We start from the raw sequence: 17,598 nt of genomic DNA on the forward strand, positions 1-17,598 counted from the left end.
CTACATCATTGCAGCTAACTTGAATGTTCAGATTGTTCCATCTTTGGCAGTGGGAGCATCTTCAAGTTGCCTTCTGAGTCCTTTTGACATGACCCCATAGTCTTTGATAGGCTGATGTGAAAAGATGTTCCAGATTAATCTTGTCCATATTCTGCCCCTGGTCTGGAATCAGCTAATTTTCCAGGAAGCCCTGAATCCCTTAGCTGGAAAACTGCATTTAGAGACCACAATCTAGGTGCTGGGTAGAGAATGGATCATTGCTACTGGTGGTGTCTTTGTTTCTAGGTTTTTGCACAGCAAAGAGCTAGGACATGAGTTTTTAAAAAGAAAATACAGCATGAAGTCATACCAGTATTCCCAATTCAGTTAGTGACTATAAGGTTTTAACTTAACCTCATTAATCTTATAATCTTAGAATAAAAATACCAACAGTATGATTTCTTTTTGCCTTTAGGAAATATCTTGCTAAATATTTACAGTTAATTACTGTGCTTTAAAGTCGTTTTGAATAGTTTCTCAATAGATATTTAAGTAGTGCTTTATAAAATTTTAAATCTTATTTTATACTTATGTAAAATATTTACAGTGTTTCAAAGTAAGTTCCAAAACAAATATACAAAACAAAGTCTATTCAGAGAATTTTTGCCTCTATTCCTGTTCCTTCCACCCTATTCCCTACCTTCCCCCTATAGAAATTGTTAATTTTTTAATTTTTAAAAATTAAAGTACAACTTACTTGCAGTAATGGTCACACATTTTAGTGTCCAGGCATATGGTTATACAACCACTTCAATCAGGATATAAAACAGTTTCTCTATTCTAGTAAATTTCATGTGCTCTACCTCTAGCTTCTGGGAGCAACTCACATGTTTTCTGTTCCTATAGTTTCACTTTCTCCAGAATGTCATATAAATGGAATTGTACAGATAAAAGTCCTTTGAGTCTGGCTCCTTTCATTTAGCAAAATGAATTAAGATTAACTTACGCTGTTGTGTGTATCAGTAGATTGATTTTTGTATTGGTGAGTAGTATTCCATTGCATGAATGTAACATAACTTGTTTGTACATTCCCAGTTGAGTGACATTTGGGTTATTTCCACTTTTAGGTGATTACAGGCACAGCACAGCCTCTGTAAACATTTACAATCAGGTTTTTGTGTAAATATAAGTTTTATTTCACTAGGGTAAATTATGAGTTGTGGGATTGCTAGCTTATGTGGTAACTGTATGCTAACCTTTTTAAGAAACTGTTTTCTGAAATAGCTGTAACATTTTGTATTCCTACTGGCAAGGTATGAGATGTCCAGTTCTTCAGCATTTTTACCAGCATTTGGTGTTGGTCATTTTAGCCACTTATAGATGTGTAGTGGTATCCCATTGTTGTTTAATTTGCATTTCTGTGACTAGTGATGCCAATCTTTTTTTCCATGTGCTTATTTGTCATCCATAAATCTTTTGTGGTGATGTGCCTGTTCACATCTTTTGCCTATTTTATATTGGTTGCTCGTTTTCTTTTTTCCTTTCCTTTTTCTTTTTTTCTTTTTTCTTTTTTTTTTACGGAGTCTCTCTCTGTTACCCAGGCTGGATTGCAGTGGCATGATCTTGGCTCACTGCAACCTCCGCCTCCCAGGTTCTCATGCCTCAGCCTCCTGAGTAGTTGGGATTACAGGCATCCACCACCATGCCCAGCCAGGATTGTTCATTTTCTTATCTAAGTGTTCTTTATATATTCTGAATATAAGACCTATGTCCAGTGTAATTTGCAAATGTATTTTCCCCTTTTATTCTTAACAGTATCTTTCAAAGAGCAGAGGTTTTTAATTTTGATGAAGTTCAATTTATTGATTTTTTCTTTATGGATGTGCTTTTGCTGTCAAATCTAAGAAATCTTTGTCTAACTTAAGATCACAATTTTTTTTTTTCTGTTTTCTTCTAGAATTGTAATTATTTGAGATTCTGCATTTAGATTTATGGTCTGTTTTGAGTGGATTTTTGTAATAAGTGTGAGGTATGGATCAAACTGCTTTTATTTATTTATTTATTTATTGGCATGTGGATATCCGAATGTCCCAGCATTATTTGTTGAAAAACCATTTATACTGCATTACATTGCCTTTAAAACCTCATCAAAAGTCAGTTTGTTCATATCTGCATGGATCTCTTAACAGACTGTCACTACCTGATATAACGTCTATACTTTCTCCAGTGCCAAACTGTCTTGATTACTGTAAATCTATAGCAAGACATGTAACCAGGTAGGATGAATCCTCCAATTTTGTTCTTTATCAAAATTATTGTGGCTATTCTGGATTTTTTGTTTTTCTATATAAATTTTAGAATAATTTGGTTTCTACCAAAAATTATACTGGAATTTTTATTAGAATTGCACTGACTATGTAGATCAAGATCAAGATTAATAATTGACATCTTAACAATATTGAGTCTTTGAATTCATGAGCACAGTATATATTTCCATTTATTTAGGTCTTTTATATTTATTTCATCCGTATTTGTGTTTTCTTCTCCACATACATAGCTTATACCTATCTGGCAGTACGTATCTTTGCACCTGTTTATACCTAGGTATTTCATGTTTTGTTATGCTATTGTAAACGGTGGTCTTTGGCTATGATTTTATGTCCCAATTGATATTACTAATATGTAGAAGTACAATTGATTTTGTAGGTTGATCTCGATTTTGTGGCCTTGCTAAACTCACTTATTAGGGTTTTTTATTTTTATTTTTATTTTTGAGACAGAGTCTCACTCTGCGATCCAGGCTGGAGTGCAGTGGCACGATCTCTGCTCGCAGCAACCTCCGCCTCCCAGGTTCAAGCGATTCTCCTGCCTCAGCCCCCTGAGTACCTGGGACTACAGGTGCGCACCACCACACCCAGCTAATTTTTGTATTTTTAATAGAGATGGGATTTTGCCATGCTGACCAGGCAGGTTCTCAAACTCTGGCCTCAAGTGATTTGCCTGCCTTGGCATCCCAAAGTGCTGGGATTACAGCCACCATGCCCAGCCTCCAATTGACTATTACTAATGTATAGAAATATTATTGATTTTGTAGATTGATCTTGGGCTTTCTGGCCTGACTAACGCACTTATTAGGGGTTTATTGTTTTATTTATTTATTTATTTTTGAGATAGGGTCTTGCTCTGTCACTCAGGCTGGAGAGCAGTGGCACAATCACAGGTCGCTGCAGCCTCGGCCTCTCAAGCTCAAGCAATCCTCCCATCTTAGCCTCCCGAGCAACTGGGACTACAGGTGCATGCCACCACACTCAGCTAATTTTTATATTTTTTGTAGAGATGGGTTTCCACATGTTGCCCAGACTGGTCCTGAATTCCTAGGCTCAGGCAGTCTGCCCACCTTAGCCTCCCAAAATGCTGAGGTTACAGACATGAAGCAACACACTTAGTTTTTTTTTTTTTTTTTTTTTTTTTTGAGACGGAGTCTCGCTCTATCGCCCAGGCTGGAGTGCAGTGGCCGGATCTCAGCTCACTGCAAGCTCCGCCTCCCGGTTTACACCATTCTCCTGCCTCAGCCTCCCGAGTAGCTGGGACTACAGGCGCCCGCCACCTCGCCCGGCTAGTTTTTTGTATTTTTTAGTAGAGACGGGGTTTCACCGTGTTAGCCAGGATGGTCTCGATCTCCTGACCTCGTGATCCGCCCGTCTCGGCCTCCCAAAGTGCTGGGATTACAGGCTTGAGCCACCGCGCCCGGCCCACACTTAGTTTTAATGACCTTTTTCGTTTTCTGTTTTTTCGAAAATACTTCAGAATTTTCTATGTGGAAAATTATGTTGTTTGTGAACAGACAGTTCTATTTCCCTTCTCCTCCTTCTCATCCTTTTCCTCTTCCTCTTCCTTTTTTGCCTTATAGCATTGGCTACAACCTACGTTATGGTGCTAAATAGTAGAGGTAAGAACAGTCACCTTTACCTTGTTTCTCATAGGAAGGGGAAAGCAACCAGCTGTTCACCATTAGGTGTAAATTTCTGTAAATTTGTTTTTGTAATGCTCTTTATCACATTGAGAAAGCTTATAGTTTGCTGAGAGGTTTTCTTTAATCATGAGTGGATATTGAATTTTGCCAAATGCTTTCTCTGAGGTGATGTTATGGTATTTCTTTTGCTTGTTGATATGACAAATTAACTTGAATGACTTCTGAATGTAGAACCAGTGTTGTATTCCTGGGATATACCCCACTTGGTTAGTTTTTAATATTTCATTAGGTTCAATTTGCTAGTATTTTGTTGAGCATTGTTTCATCTAGCTTCATGAGAGTTGGTGACCTGTAGTTTTATTTTCTTGCAATGTGTATTTTCTGATTTTGGTCTCAGGGTAATGCTGACCTCATAATACCAGTTAGGAAGTGTTCCTTCTTTAAAAAAAAAAAAACGGAGGCACATTAATATTTTAAAGAGTATTTGAACAAAGAGTGATTCATGAATCCAACAAAACTAAAGTGCAAATGGTTGGGGTCCTGTCAAAGGTGAGTGTAGCAGCTTTTATGAAGGAAATATGGATGCAAGACAGAGAAAATATTTGATTGGTTAAAGTGGATCAGTAGCCTTATTTGGATCATTCCAGTGGAAAATCCCTAGTTAGAGGTTAGTTGTTGGTTTCTGATTGGTTAAGCTAAGTTCTGTTTACCTAGAATATAACCTTTAGCTTTTGGTTTGTTTAGGTAGACACTCAGCACTAGAGCTGCCTCAGTGTAATGACCTTCTGATTTATTATTTTAATACCTCCTTTCTATGTTTTGGAAGAGTTTTTGTAGAATTAATGTTATTTCTTCTATTAATATTATATAGAATTTTCCAGTGGATTTATCTGTGCCTAAAGTTTTCTTTGTTTTATTTTTTTTCTTTTTTTATGCGTTAAGTTCTGGGGTACATGTGCAGAATGTGCAAGTTTGTTACATAGTATACATGTGCCTTGGTGGTTTGCTGCACCCATCAACCCGTCATCTCCATTAGGTATTTCTCCCCCTAATATTTCCCATCCCTCACCCTCGGACAGGCCCTGGTGTGTGATGTTCCCCTACCTGTGTCCTTGTGTTCTCATTGTTCAACTCCCACTTATGAGTGAGAACATGCAGTGTTTGGTTTTCTGATCTTGTGATAGTTTGCTGAGAATGATGGTTTCCAGCTTCATCCATGTCCCTGCAAAGGACATGAACTCATCCTTTTTTTTTGTGGCTGCATAGTATTCCATGGTGTATATGTGCCACATTTTCTTTATCCAGTCTATTATTGATGGACATTTGGGTTGGTTCCAAGTCTTTGCTATTGTGAATAGTGCTGCAATAAACATACATGTGCATGTGTCTTTATAGCAGAATGATTTATAATCCATTGGGTATATACCCAGTGATCGGATTGCTGGGTCAAATGGTATTTCTAATTCTAGGTCCTTGAGGAATCGCCACACTGTCTTCCACAATGGTTGAACTAATTTACACTCCCACCAACAGTGTAAAAGTGTTCCTATTTCTCCACATGCTTTCCAGCATCTATTGTTTCCTGACTTTTTAATGATCGCCATTCTAACTGGCGTGAGATGGTATCTCATTGTGGTTTTGATTTGCATTTCTCTAATGACTAGTGACGATGAGCATTAAAAAAATTATTTCCATTTTATATGATATATATGGTTTTATATAATTATTATATATAATTATATTTATAATGTTATATAAACTTATAATATGTATATAAATTATTATATATATATATAAATATGGTTGCAAATTCCCCTTGTATCTATGGCTCCCAGGGGTTCTGTACTCTCACACAAGCTTACCCCTGACTTTTAGCTATTAATTAAAAACAGCTGAATTTTTCTTTCTGAGTTGTTTGACGTCTGGTGGCATATGTTGGCAATAAGGGATCAAAGGCATGAACTCAGGATCCACACATATCAATACTCACCTTGAATGTAAGCAGGCTAAGTGCCACACTTAAAAGGCACAGAGTGGCAAACTGGGTAAAAAAACCAAGACCCAATGGTATGCTATCTTCAAGAGCCCCATCTGACATGTAATGTGTTCAAGAAAAGCTGTGATTTTGCAGATCATCCTTTTTTTGTGTGTGTGTTTTTGGAAGTGGGAGAGTGATTTTCTTTCTGGCTTTTTATACCTTAAGTAAAAATTTGATGTCTAGTGATCATTTTAAATGTATTATTTTATTTTATTTTATTTTTGAGACGGAGTCTCACTCTGTTGCCCAGGCTGGAGTGCAGTGGCGCTATCTCTGCTCACTGCAACCGCTGCCTCCTGGGTTTAAGCAATTCTCCTGCCTCAGCCTCCCTAGTAGCTGGGATTATAGGCACAGGTCACCATGCCCAGCTAATTGTATTTTAGTAGAGATGAGGTTTCACCATGTTGGCCAGGCTGGTGTTGAACTCCTGCCCTCAAATGATCTGCCTGCCTCGGCCTCCCAAAGTGCTGAGATTACAGGTGTGAGCCACTGTGCCTGGCCATGTATTTATTTATTAATTATTATTTATTTAATTATAATTATTTATAATTACAAAATATCATTTATATTATCTTTCATTTTTACTTCTAAGCAAATGCTTTTATATATATATTCATATAATCCCCTTTTGTTTAGACAAATGACATACTATACATATTTTCTGCCACTTTGACTTTCTTATCAGATATTATATACTGGAGATCATTCCACAGTAGTGTATAGTAATATTCTTCATCCCTTTTGACAGCTGCATGGTATTATGTCATGTATTCTATCATTGTTTATTCAAACACCTTTCTATTTCTGGACTTTTGAGTTGTCTCCATTCTTTTAGTGTTACAAGTAGTGCTAAAAACATGATCATGTATTTTTCTTTGTCTCACATGGTAATTCTGCTCTTTAGTTCCTTTTCATATTTTCAATACAATATTTGTTTTTTACATTTATATGGCTGTACTTTCTGGTGCTTAGCATCTAGAGTCCCATTATTCTTTCTTGATGAGTTTGATGCCTAAGCTAGAGACTCCTAAACTTTTTAGTTCACAGCATTCTTATTGACCCCGTAATTTTTCATGGTCTCTGAAGCCAGAAAACAAACAAAAAAACAAAACAAAAAACCCAAGTAAGTCTTTTTAGTAAGTAGTTAAGTCTAAACAACTTAGTAAGTATTTGTGTTCTAACAACTTAGTAGCCATTAAAAAATACATAAATTGGAATAGAATATAATGTTTTGATTTTATTCTTAAATTAACACAATTACTAATGGGATATGTATGCCTGTTGGATACTGTATAACTTCTCAAACCTTGGAATCAGATTGGACATCATAACCTTAATTTTCTGTTCCTCATTGATTTTCACAAGGTATTTGTACCTTATCCTAGCAACCACCAAAAGTATAGCTTTGCAAAGATATGATATCATCAAAAGAAATATAACTTGACCTAATGTTGAAGTGGTTGTTTTTATTTCTGTGGGATCAGTAGTAACATTCCCTTCATCATTTACAATTGTGTTTTATTTGGATCATCTCTTTTTTCTTTCTATTAGTCTAGCTAGTTAATTAATTTTCAATAAATTAACTCCTGGATTTGATCTTTCAAATGGTTTTTCATGTTTTGATTTCCTTTAGTTCAGCTCTGATTTTTGTTATTTCTCATCTTCTGCTAGCTTTGAGGTTGATTTGTTCTTGCTTCTTTGATTCTTTCAGTTGTGATGTTAGGTTATTAGAGATCTTTCTAACTTTTTGATTTGGGCATTTAGTGCTATGAATTTCCCTCTCAACATTGCCTTATTTGTGTCCCAGGGATTCTGGTATGTTGTATCTTTGTTCTTGTTATTTTCAAAGAACTTCTTGATTTCTGCCTTAATTTTGTTATTTACCCAAAAGTCATTCAGGAGCATGTTGTTTGATTTCCATGTAATTGCATGCTTTTGAGTGATTTTCATAATTTTGACTCCTATTTTTATTGTGCTATGGTCTAAGAGTGCGTTTGGTATAATTTCAGTTCTTGTACATTTGATGATGTTTGTTTTATGTCCAATTATGTGGTCAATTTTAGAGTATGTGCTATGTGGGGATGAGAAAAATGTATATTCTGTTGGTTTTGGGTGGAGGGTTCTGCAAAGGTCTATCAGATCCATTTGGTCCAATGTTGAGCTTAAGTCCTGAATATCTTTGTTAATTTTCTGCCTTGATGATCTGTCTAATGTTGTCGGTAGGGTGTTAAAATTTCCCACTGTTATTGTGTGGGAGTCTGTGTCTCTTTTTAGGTCTCCAAGAACTTGCTTTATGAATCTGGGTGCTCCTGTGTTGGGTGCATATATTTAGGATAGTTAGGTCTTTTTGTTGAATTGAAACCTTTACCATTATGTAATGCCCTTCTTTGTCTTTTTTGAACTTTGTTGGTTTGAAATATGTCTTGTCTGAAGTTAGGATTTCAACTGCTGCTTTTTTTCTGTTTTCCATTTGCTTGGTAGATTTTCCTCCATTCCTTTATTTTGAGACTATGAGTGTCATTACATGTCAGATGGGGCTCTTGAAGATAGCGTACCATTGGGTCTTGGCTTTTTATCCAGTTTGCCACTCTGTGCCTTTTAAGTGTGGCATTTGGCCTGCTTACATTCAAGGTGAGTATTGATATGTGTGGATCCTGTCATTGTGCTGTTAGCTGGTTATTATGTGGGCTTATTTGTGTGGTTCCAGCATATACGATTTAACAATTAGCTGGTTTCAGGTGTGTCTAGCTGCTGCTGACCCCAAGGCTACATTTTTACTACAATAATAGAATAGATAAAATTAAAGGATCAAAAGGCATGGGAAGTTTTTGGCTCATGTTTATCTTGTAAGATTGTTGCTACTTGTTACATTTTGCCTTGTGGTCAATATTGCTCTTGGTTTGATTTCTGTTTATTTATTTGACAAATAAGAATGGTATATATTTATAGAGTACAATGTGGTTTTGATGTATGTATGTATTATGGAATGGCTAAATCACACTGATTAACATATCCACTACCTCACGTTTATTTTTTTATGGTGAGGACACTTAAAATCTACTCTCTTTGCATATTTGAAGTATATAGTACATTGTTACTAACTATAGTTTCATGTTGTGCAACAGATCTCTTGAACTTATTTCTCCTGTCTAACTGAAATTTTGTATCCTCTGACCAACATCTCTTCAAATCCTCCCCACATCCCTTATCCCCTGGTAACTACCATGCTACTGCTACTCTCAGCTTCTATGAGTTTAACTTTTGTAGATTCTACGTATAAGTCAGATCATGAGATGTTTGTGTTTTTATGCTTGTCTTCTTTCACTTAACATAATTTCCTCCAGGTACTCTTGCCTTGATTTTGATTTAAATATTTGAATGCCTATTGGAGCTTGAAATTGGCTATGGTTGTGTGTCCAGAGTTGGTTTCTTCTGGGGGGTTCTTGGTCTCTCTGACTTCAAGAATGAAGCCACAGACCTTCGTGGTGAGTGTCACAGCTCTTAAAGGTGGCACAAACCCAAAGAGTGAGCAGCAGCAAGATTTATTGTGAAGGGCGAAAGAACAAAGCTTCCACAGCATGGAAGGGGACGTGAGCGGGTTGCTGCTGCTGGCTGGAGTGGCCAGCTTTTATTCCCTTATTTGTCCCTAACCATTGGTCCGTTTTACAGAGCACTTACTGGTCCATTTTACAGAGTGCTGACTGGTGTGTTTACAATCCTTTAGCTAGACACAGAGCTCTGATTCATGTATTTTTACAGAGTGCTGATTGATGCATTTATAATCCTTTAGCTAGACACAGAGCACTGGTTGGTGCATTTTTACAGAGTGCTGATTGGTGCATTTACAATCCTTTAGCTAGACACACAGTGCTGATTGGTGCATTTTTATAGAGTGCTGATTGGTGCATTTACAATCCTCTAGCTAGATACAGAGTGCTGATTGGTGCATTTTACAATCCTCTAGCTAGACAGAAAAGTTCTCCAAGTCTCCACTTGACCCAGGAAGTCCAGCCGGCTTCACCTCTCAGTTGGAGTATGTACACTACATAAGCTGACAAATGGGATACATTGGGGCTTCTCCCATTCCTCCTCTCATTGACCTCAAAGATGTCAGTCACTAAGCATTGCTGGTATACCAATATTTGGAATATAATTTAAAAGTGAAACAAAAAGCTATGTGCAAAGAAGTGTTCATAGCAGAATTAATTTTAAATGCAAAAGCTGAAAATACTTTAAATTTTCAATTGTAGGTTAGTACTTATTAACAATTTATGGTTTTATCTGTGAAACACTGTGCATTCATTATAACAAACATAAGATATCTAGACACATGCAATGGTATAGAGATATAAAATAATGTTGAGTAAAACTTATAATTACATGAAAATTATTTATTTTAAGGGATAAAAATGAGAAATGTCACAGAAAAGTTTAAAAAGTTTAGGTGAAAGCATATGACATCTAGAAATTATTTTAGTTTTGATGATCGCTCATTTAGTTTTATATATGGAACCTAATGTACCTTCTTTAATTGTAAGTAAACTCTTTTGTATTTATATCATGTTATAATGATGTTTTAGAGAGATGAATTGTGGGATTGGAAAACTTTAGTGTTTTTGGTAGAAACGGCATGTAATGACCCTGGAAATGAAAATAATAATAATAATAAAAATGGCTACTTGTAAAACACTTTTCAGTTTACAAGCATTTTAATATGTGTCATTTCATTTAATCTTCAGCAATCCTGTGAGATAGGTATTCTTTTGCTTGTTTAATAGATGAGGATTCTGTAGCTCAAAGAAATTAATGACTTATTTAATTCCACACTGCAAGGGAATATGAGGCTAAGCCTTTTGTTTTCTCCAGTAAAAATTATTTATTTTTTATTTGTAAATATAGGGCATACAATTATGCATTCTACTGTTGTATTCTTATTAGTGACTAAACTCATAGTGTGAGTATACTTTAGGGAACAGAGAAATGTCTACATTGATAGAATAACATGTTAGATACAGTCCTAAATTAGCGGATGGAAAAGTAGTAATTTCAGGGTAGTAGTATGTCTGACAATTTGGCACAGGAAATGAATGAAGTTTTGGTACCACACATACCTAGGTTTACATCTAGTATCTGGATGACTTAACTTGTTGTGTCAATTTGGGTAAGTTACTTGCTCTCTTTAAACCTAGATTTTCTCCTTTGGAAAATGGGAATAATAACTCTTAATTAATCATGTTTTATTTGATTTCTTAGTCAAATTAGACATTTTTGACCATCCCTATCCAGTCTCTAAATGTTGAAAGTAATTGAGACTTAGTTGTAAGCCTTCCTCTCTTCTTAACTCACACTCTGTTTTTAGGCAAATTCATCTCCTTCTGTGGCTTTTAATCAGTTTAAATTCCAAAAGCTCAGCTTGGTCTTGCACCTGCCTTTCTTCTGAGATTTAGGCCTGTTATATCTAAATCCTCATTTGACATTTCAATATAAATGCCTTACAAACATCTTATAGTACACATATCCCAAACTGAGCTCTGTGTAATCCCCTTGAAAATCTACTTCTCTTTTAATTTTCTCCAGTTCAGTAAATGGTGCCTTCATCCAAAAAGTTGTACATGTCATAACCTTTGAGTCATCTTTAGTTCTTCCCTCTTTCTCATCTCTCCTTTTCAAACTGTCAGAGTTCTTTTATTCTACTTGTAAAATAAAACCCAAACCTGCTGTCTTCTCCATTACATAGGCACCATCCCAGGCCAATTCAGCATCTCTTGCATAAACTATTGCAGTTGCTTTCTCGTATTGAGAGAGGCCTTTCCTGACCTGAATTTAATTAGAAAATCTTCCTTCTCATTTGTAGTAGTTTGTAACTATGTATTTATTTATATTTACTTAACTTACCTCAATGAGGGCAGAGATGATGACTGTTTTGTCTGGCACATAGGTCACTATTAAGTATTTGCCAAATATATGGGTATAGTTTTATTTTCTAACCAGTCAGAATGTTATACTCGTAGCCTTGGGAATTCGGAAAAAAGACTTGGTGGGGGAAATAAAGCATATATTTTTAAAAATTCCAGCTGGGCACGGTGGCTCACGTCTGTAATCCCAGCACTTTGGGAGACAGAGGCGGGTGGATCACAAGGTCAAGAGATCGAGACCATCTTGGCCAACACGGTGAAACCCCGTCTCTACTAAAAAAATACAAAAAATTAGCCAGGCGTAGTGGCGGGCGCCTGGTAGTCCCAGCTACTCGGGAAGCTGAACCAGGAGAATGGTGTGAATCTGGGAGGTGGAGCTTGCAGTGAGCTGAGACTGCGCCACTGCACTCCAGCCCGGGTGACAGAGCGAGACTCCGTCTCAAAAAAAAAAAAAAAAAAAAAATTCCCAGAGCCTCTGAAACAAGTTATTAGGGTATTTTAAAAAATAATCAATGAAAACATTTTCAGGTACAGTTGAATAGATTTGGTATACCAGTATGACATCTAGGAAAATAAAACCTAGATTTTAAAAGCAACTTATAGCTTTGGTGTTGCTATAATTAATGTATTTGAATAAAACAACAAGTAGAAGGGATGGAAAAAGAAAGAAGGAATAGACTTGTCCACACAGGTGCAAACATATTTGCCATTTTTATCATACACCTGGAAAACAGTTGAATTCTGGTGTTTCCATACATTTTTTTCTGACCTCATCCTTCCATTACATGGTATTTTTATACTTAATAGCAAAGGATCATATGTATCACTAAGATTTTACTGTCTTCTCTTAGTACAGAGAGAGTAAGATAATATCATTTTGTCAGTTATTTCTACTGTTCTTTGGAATTCCTTTTTTTTCTAGTATGAATATTAGAAAAACAACAGATTGAAAAATAATAGGGATACTATTGTTGGAATAGAAAAATATTTATTTACAACCTTTTTTTAAGAGTATAATCTTTATTTTCAAGATCAAGTTACCACCTTTTGTTGTTATCTATTGTTATAACCAAATTAAATAATTGGAAATGTAATGTTGTTTAGTGTTAATTTTTCTACTTGGTAAACAAAATACGATAAAACTCTCGAGCAACTATTATAGTTAACTCTGATTCATCTGTTCCAATGAACCCACTCAAAGGCAACCAAAGATAATTAATGATACTACACGATTAAAAGTATGTGCTTTTATACTTGGCATTTGAACATGAATATATGAATAAAAACAGCAGCTAAATTTATTGGAAACTTATTACTACATACCAGGCACTGATTTAATAACTACATATTTTAACTCACTTAATCCTTGTAATAATGTCATAAGGAGCAAGTGCAATTAATATCATCTCCATGTTACAGATGAGGATGCATAGGGAATAGTTAACTTGCCCAACACTACACAGTCAGTAAATAGCAAAGGTAGGACATGAATTAAGGCAACCTGGCTCAGGACCTATGCTCCTCATATGGTATTACAGGATTTTTTGCCCATCGTCTTCAGAACTCAACTAAAAACTAGTAATAAAGTGATGTGAGAAAGGCCTAGTTGGGAGGGACTAGGAAGCAGTTAAATTATTTCTCAATGCCATCTCTCTTCATTCCTTTTTATGTCTTATTGTATTGTAAGAAGAAGGAAAAAATGGTTTTCACATGGTTTCTGGGAAGGTTGCTAAACTTTCTGGGAACGTTACTAAGTGTAATAATGGGATAATTTGTACAAAAAACTTTGTTAAATTGAATATATTTATGGTAAAAACAAATTTTATAACAAATACATAAAGAAAAAGCTTTGAATGTTAACAGTTACTAAAATAAATTCATATCATCTGATATTTAACAAAATGGAGTTATATGTCAACTATGCCATAATTTTTGAAATGAACAAAGAATGAATTGTGTTGGCTTTTGTAGGCACCAGAAAAAAAAAAAACCAGTAACATATGAGAGCCTGACTTGACATCTTTCACATCACATTTGATTTGCCTGAAATGACCAAAAAGTGCTGATTTTCCAAAAATATTTGCAAACTTCATACTTCATGAATTTTCCCAAAGTTGAATCTAAGTATTTTGGTATTCAAAACATTCTCTCTTGAAGCACCTACCGTATTATATGTAAGCCTTCTTGAATTTCTCTTTAGTCGAAGGCTTTTTCAGTAATTCCTGAAACATCACTTCACAGCTTTGTGAGATTTGTAATATCACTTTGAAATAGATTTTCATTTTATTTACACTAAATGTTTCCAACATCCCAGTTTAGCCAGAAATTAACCCTCCATGATTGGGCATAGATGCCAGTGTTCATGGGGACAAGAAGGGATGGAGATGTCTGAGTGGAGACAAATTTTATAGTGGGTTGATTACTGAATGATTGTGGGATATGAAGATTTTTTTCTTCCCTACCTACCACAATTTCTGTGTGACCTAAGATAGTAAATCACAAATTTAAAAACATGCTTATTGTTTTGTTTTTCTGTCAAACTACAGAGGCAGGCAAGATAAGATTGTATTTTGGCAAGAAGTCAAATGACAAAGAAAAGTACAAAGAAAAAAATGTTATTTTTCCTCTTTTCCCCCTCCCACCTGAGTGTTTAAAACATTATTTGCTTATTTTCAAAACAGGTACATATGAAAACATATGAATTAAAAATTCAAATGAAGAGACTGAAAAAGAGAGCAGCAAGACAAAAACAAGTAGGAACAGAGATTTAATCATGGTAAGTTTTGAAATTGCAAAACATATTTTTAAAGTTTTTGTTTGTTTGTTTGTTTGTTTTTGAGACAGGGTCTCACTCTGTCACCCAGGAATGCAGTGACACCATCACAGCTCACTGCAGCCTCCACCTCCCTGGGCTCAGGTGATTCTCCCACATCAGCCTCCAGAGTAGCTAGGACTACCTGCATGTGCCACCACGCCTGGCTAATTTTTTGTTATTTTTTGTAGAGATGGGCTTTCACTATGTCGCCCAGGCTGGTCTCAAACTCCTGGGCTCAAGCGATCTGCCCACCTTGGCTTCCCAAAGTGCTGGGATTACAGGCATGAGCTACCGTGCCTGGCCAAACCTAGGTTTTTAGAAAAGATTAGTAAGCCTGGTTAACTAAAAAGGAAAAAAAAGTAAAATATATAAATTCAGGAATGAAAAAGGGAATATAAGCACAGGCATGGAAGAATTAAAAAGAAAATCTTTTAAAGAGAAGATTATTTGTAATTCAGTGGTAATAAATTTGAAACTCCAGATAAAACTGTTTATGACTAAATATGAATGAACACAAGTTACTCAAGAAAAGGAAGTAAACAGTGAAAGACTAATGAATATAGAAGAAATTGAAAAGATTGTTAGAGAAATACTATTTTAAAACTCGTAATCCTGAGTGATTTTGACTACTGACATTTTTCTTTTTTTTTTTTTTTTTTGAGACGGAGTCTCGCTCTATCGCCCAGCCTGGAGTGCGGTGGCGCAATCTCGGCTCACTGCAAGCTCCACCTCTCGGGTTCACGCCATTCTCCTGCCTCAGCCTCCCGAGTAGCTGGGACTACAGGCGCCTGCCACCGCGCCCGGCTAATTTTTGTATTTTTTTTTAATAGAGACGGGGTTTCACCGTGTTAGCCAGGATGGTCTCCACCTCCTGACCTTGTGATCCGCCCGCCTCAGCCTCCAAAAGTGCTGAGATTACAGGCGTGAGCCACCACGCCCGGCCGACTACTGACATTTTTCTAACCTACAAAGAACTGACAATTTCGTGTATTTGAACTGGTCTAATTCATAGATAATTACGAAAAATTATGGAGAACCTCCAGTTTTTGAAGCTAGCATCGTTTACATACCAAAACTTGATAGAAATAGCCCCCAAAACTTATGAATATAGATGCAAATAATTAACTAAAATATCCTTATATCGAATCCATCACCATACTAGAAGACCCAGAACAAAGTAGAATTAATTCTATAGTTAACAATGATGCATTTCCTTGTTGATGATCTAAACAATAAGTAATTAAGGCCAAGATGATAATAGAAGAAGAACTAAGCCACAGTGTCCAAAGGTTTAAGGCACGTAATTTTTTTTTTTTTTTTTTTTTGAGACAGAGTCTCCCTCTGTCGCCCAGGCTGGAGTGCAGTGGCTGGATCTCAGCTCACTGCAAGCTCCATCTCCCGGGTTCCAGCCATTCTCCTGCCTCAGCCTCCCGAGTAGCTGGGACTACAGGCGCCCGCCACCTCGCCCGGCTAGTTTTTTGTATTTTTTAGTAGAGACGGGGTTTCCCCGTGCTAGCCAGGATGGTCTCGATCTCCTGACCTCGTGATCCGCCCGTCTCGGCCTCCCAAAGTGCTGGGATTACAGGCTTGAGCCACCGCGCCCGGCCTAAGGCGTGTAATTTACGTAACTCCTTTACTATTCTTGCAATGAAGAATTACTCTGAATAAAGTGTAATTCCTTTAAATTCGCCAAGGATATTTATAAGAGTTGCCTATAATTAAAAACTAAAATTTGCTATTTGGTAACAGAACATTTCTAAACCTCATTACCATAAGTGATATAAATAGATGTCAAAATCTGGTCTTTTAAGGAAAGAGTAAATAGTGTATTTCAGATAATACACTTAAGTTTTGAGCTTTAACTAAAATATAACCAGAAGAAATAAGACCATTTTGGGAAAAAATTTTGATAATGGCTTTAATGTATTTTTTTAAAGTTAAAATTAATTTTTTATTAACATATAATCACATTTTTATGATTTTTTTCTTTTTTGGCTGGAGTGCAGTGGCATGATCTCGGCTCACTGCAACTTCTGTGCCCCTGGTTCAAGTGATTCTTGTGCCTCAGCCTCCCAAGTAGCTAGGATTACAGGCATACATCATCACACCTGGCTAATTTTTGTAATTTAGTATTTTTAGTAGGTTTCATCATGTTCACCAGGCCAGTCTCGAACTCCTGACCTCAAGTGATCCGCTTGCCTTGGCCTCCCAAAGTGCTGGGATTACAGACATGAGCCACCACATCTGGCCACATGTTATGAAAATTTTAACAGCTTTTTTACATTGATGAAATATTCAGTTTAGAGCTTTAAAATTAAGAAACGTGCCCACCTGGACATGGTCATAATTAAATTATCAATATGAGAAAAGTGTGATGAAAGTAGTTTTAGTTTTTCATTTGGAACTCAAGGAAAGTTCCCCAAACATTAAAGTGATAAAACTTAAGCCTTTCAATTACTGTTGGCTAACAAAATGCCTGGCACCTATTAGGCCTTCAAATATTTGTCTAATTCAACTGAAATCAGTTTTGTAGCCACTGAAAACCATTCCACAATTTGTTCACTGAATGCTCCGAGATAAAAGGTCAGTGAGAAAATAGAAGTCCTGAGCCCTGGAATCATCTCTGTACTGATCTATGTGACATTGGACAAATCATTACATTCTTTGGATTATTGATCTGTGACCAATGTATTCTCAGTATCCTTTAGGTCATGTGAACCCTCCCCCCGGCTTTTTTTTTTTTTTGGTAGGGTGAATGAATTTCTTTACTTATCAATGTTGGATGAGTTTAGGAACTTATGATAAAGGCCTGAAATGTTAACTAACCAACAAAAATTTGTATGGGATAGACATTATTATTCTGGAACAGAATAGAAAA

This window comes from Trachypithecus francoisi, unplaced genomic scaffold (genome assembly GCF_009764315.1).
Source record: "Trachypithecus francoisi isolate TF-2019V2 unplaced genomic scaffold, Tfra_2.0 Lachesis_group13, whole genome shotgun sequence".
NCBI lineage: Eukaryota > Metazoa > Chordata > Mammalia > Primates > Cercopithecidae > Trachypithecus > Trachypithecus francoisi.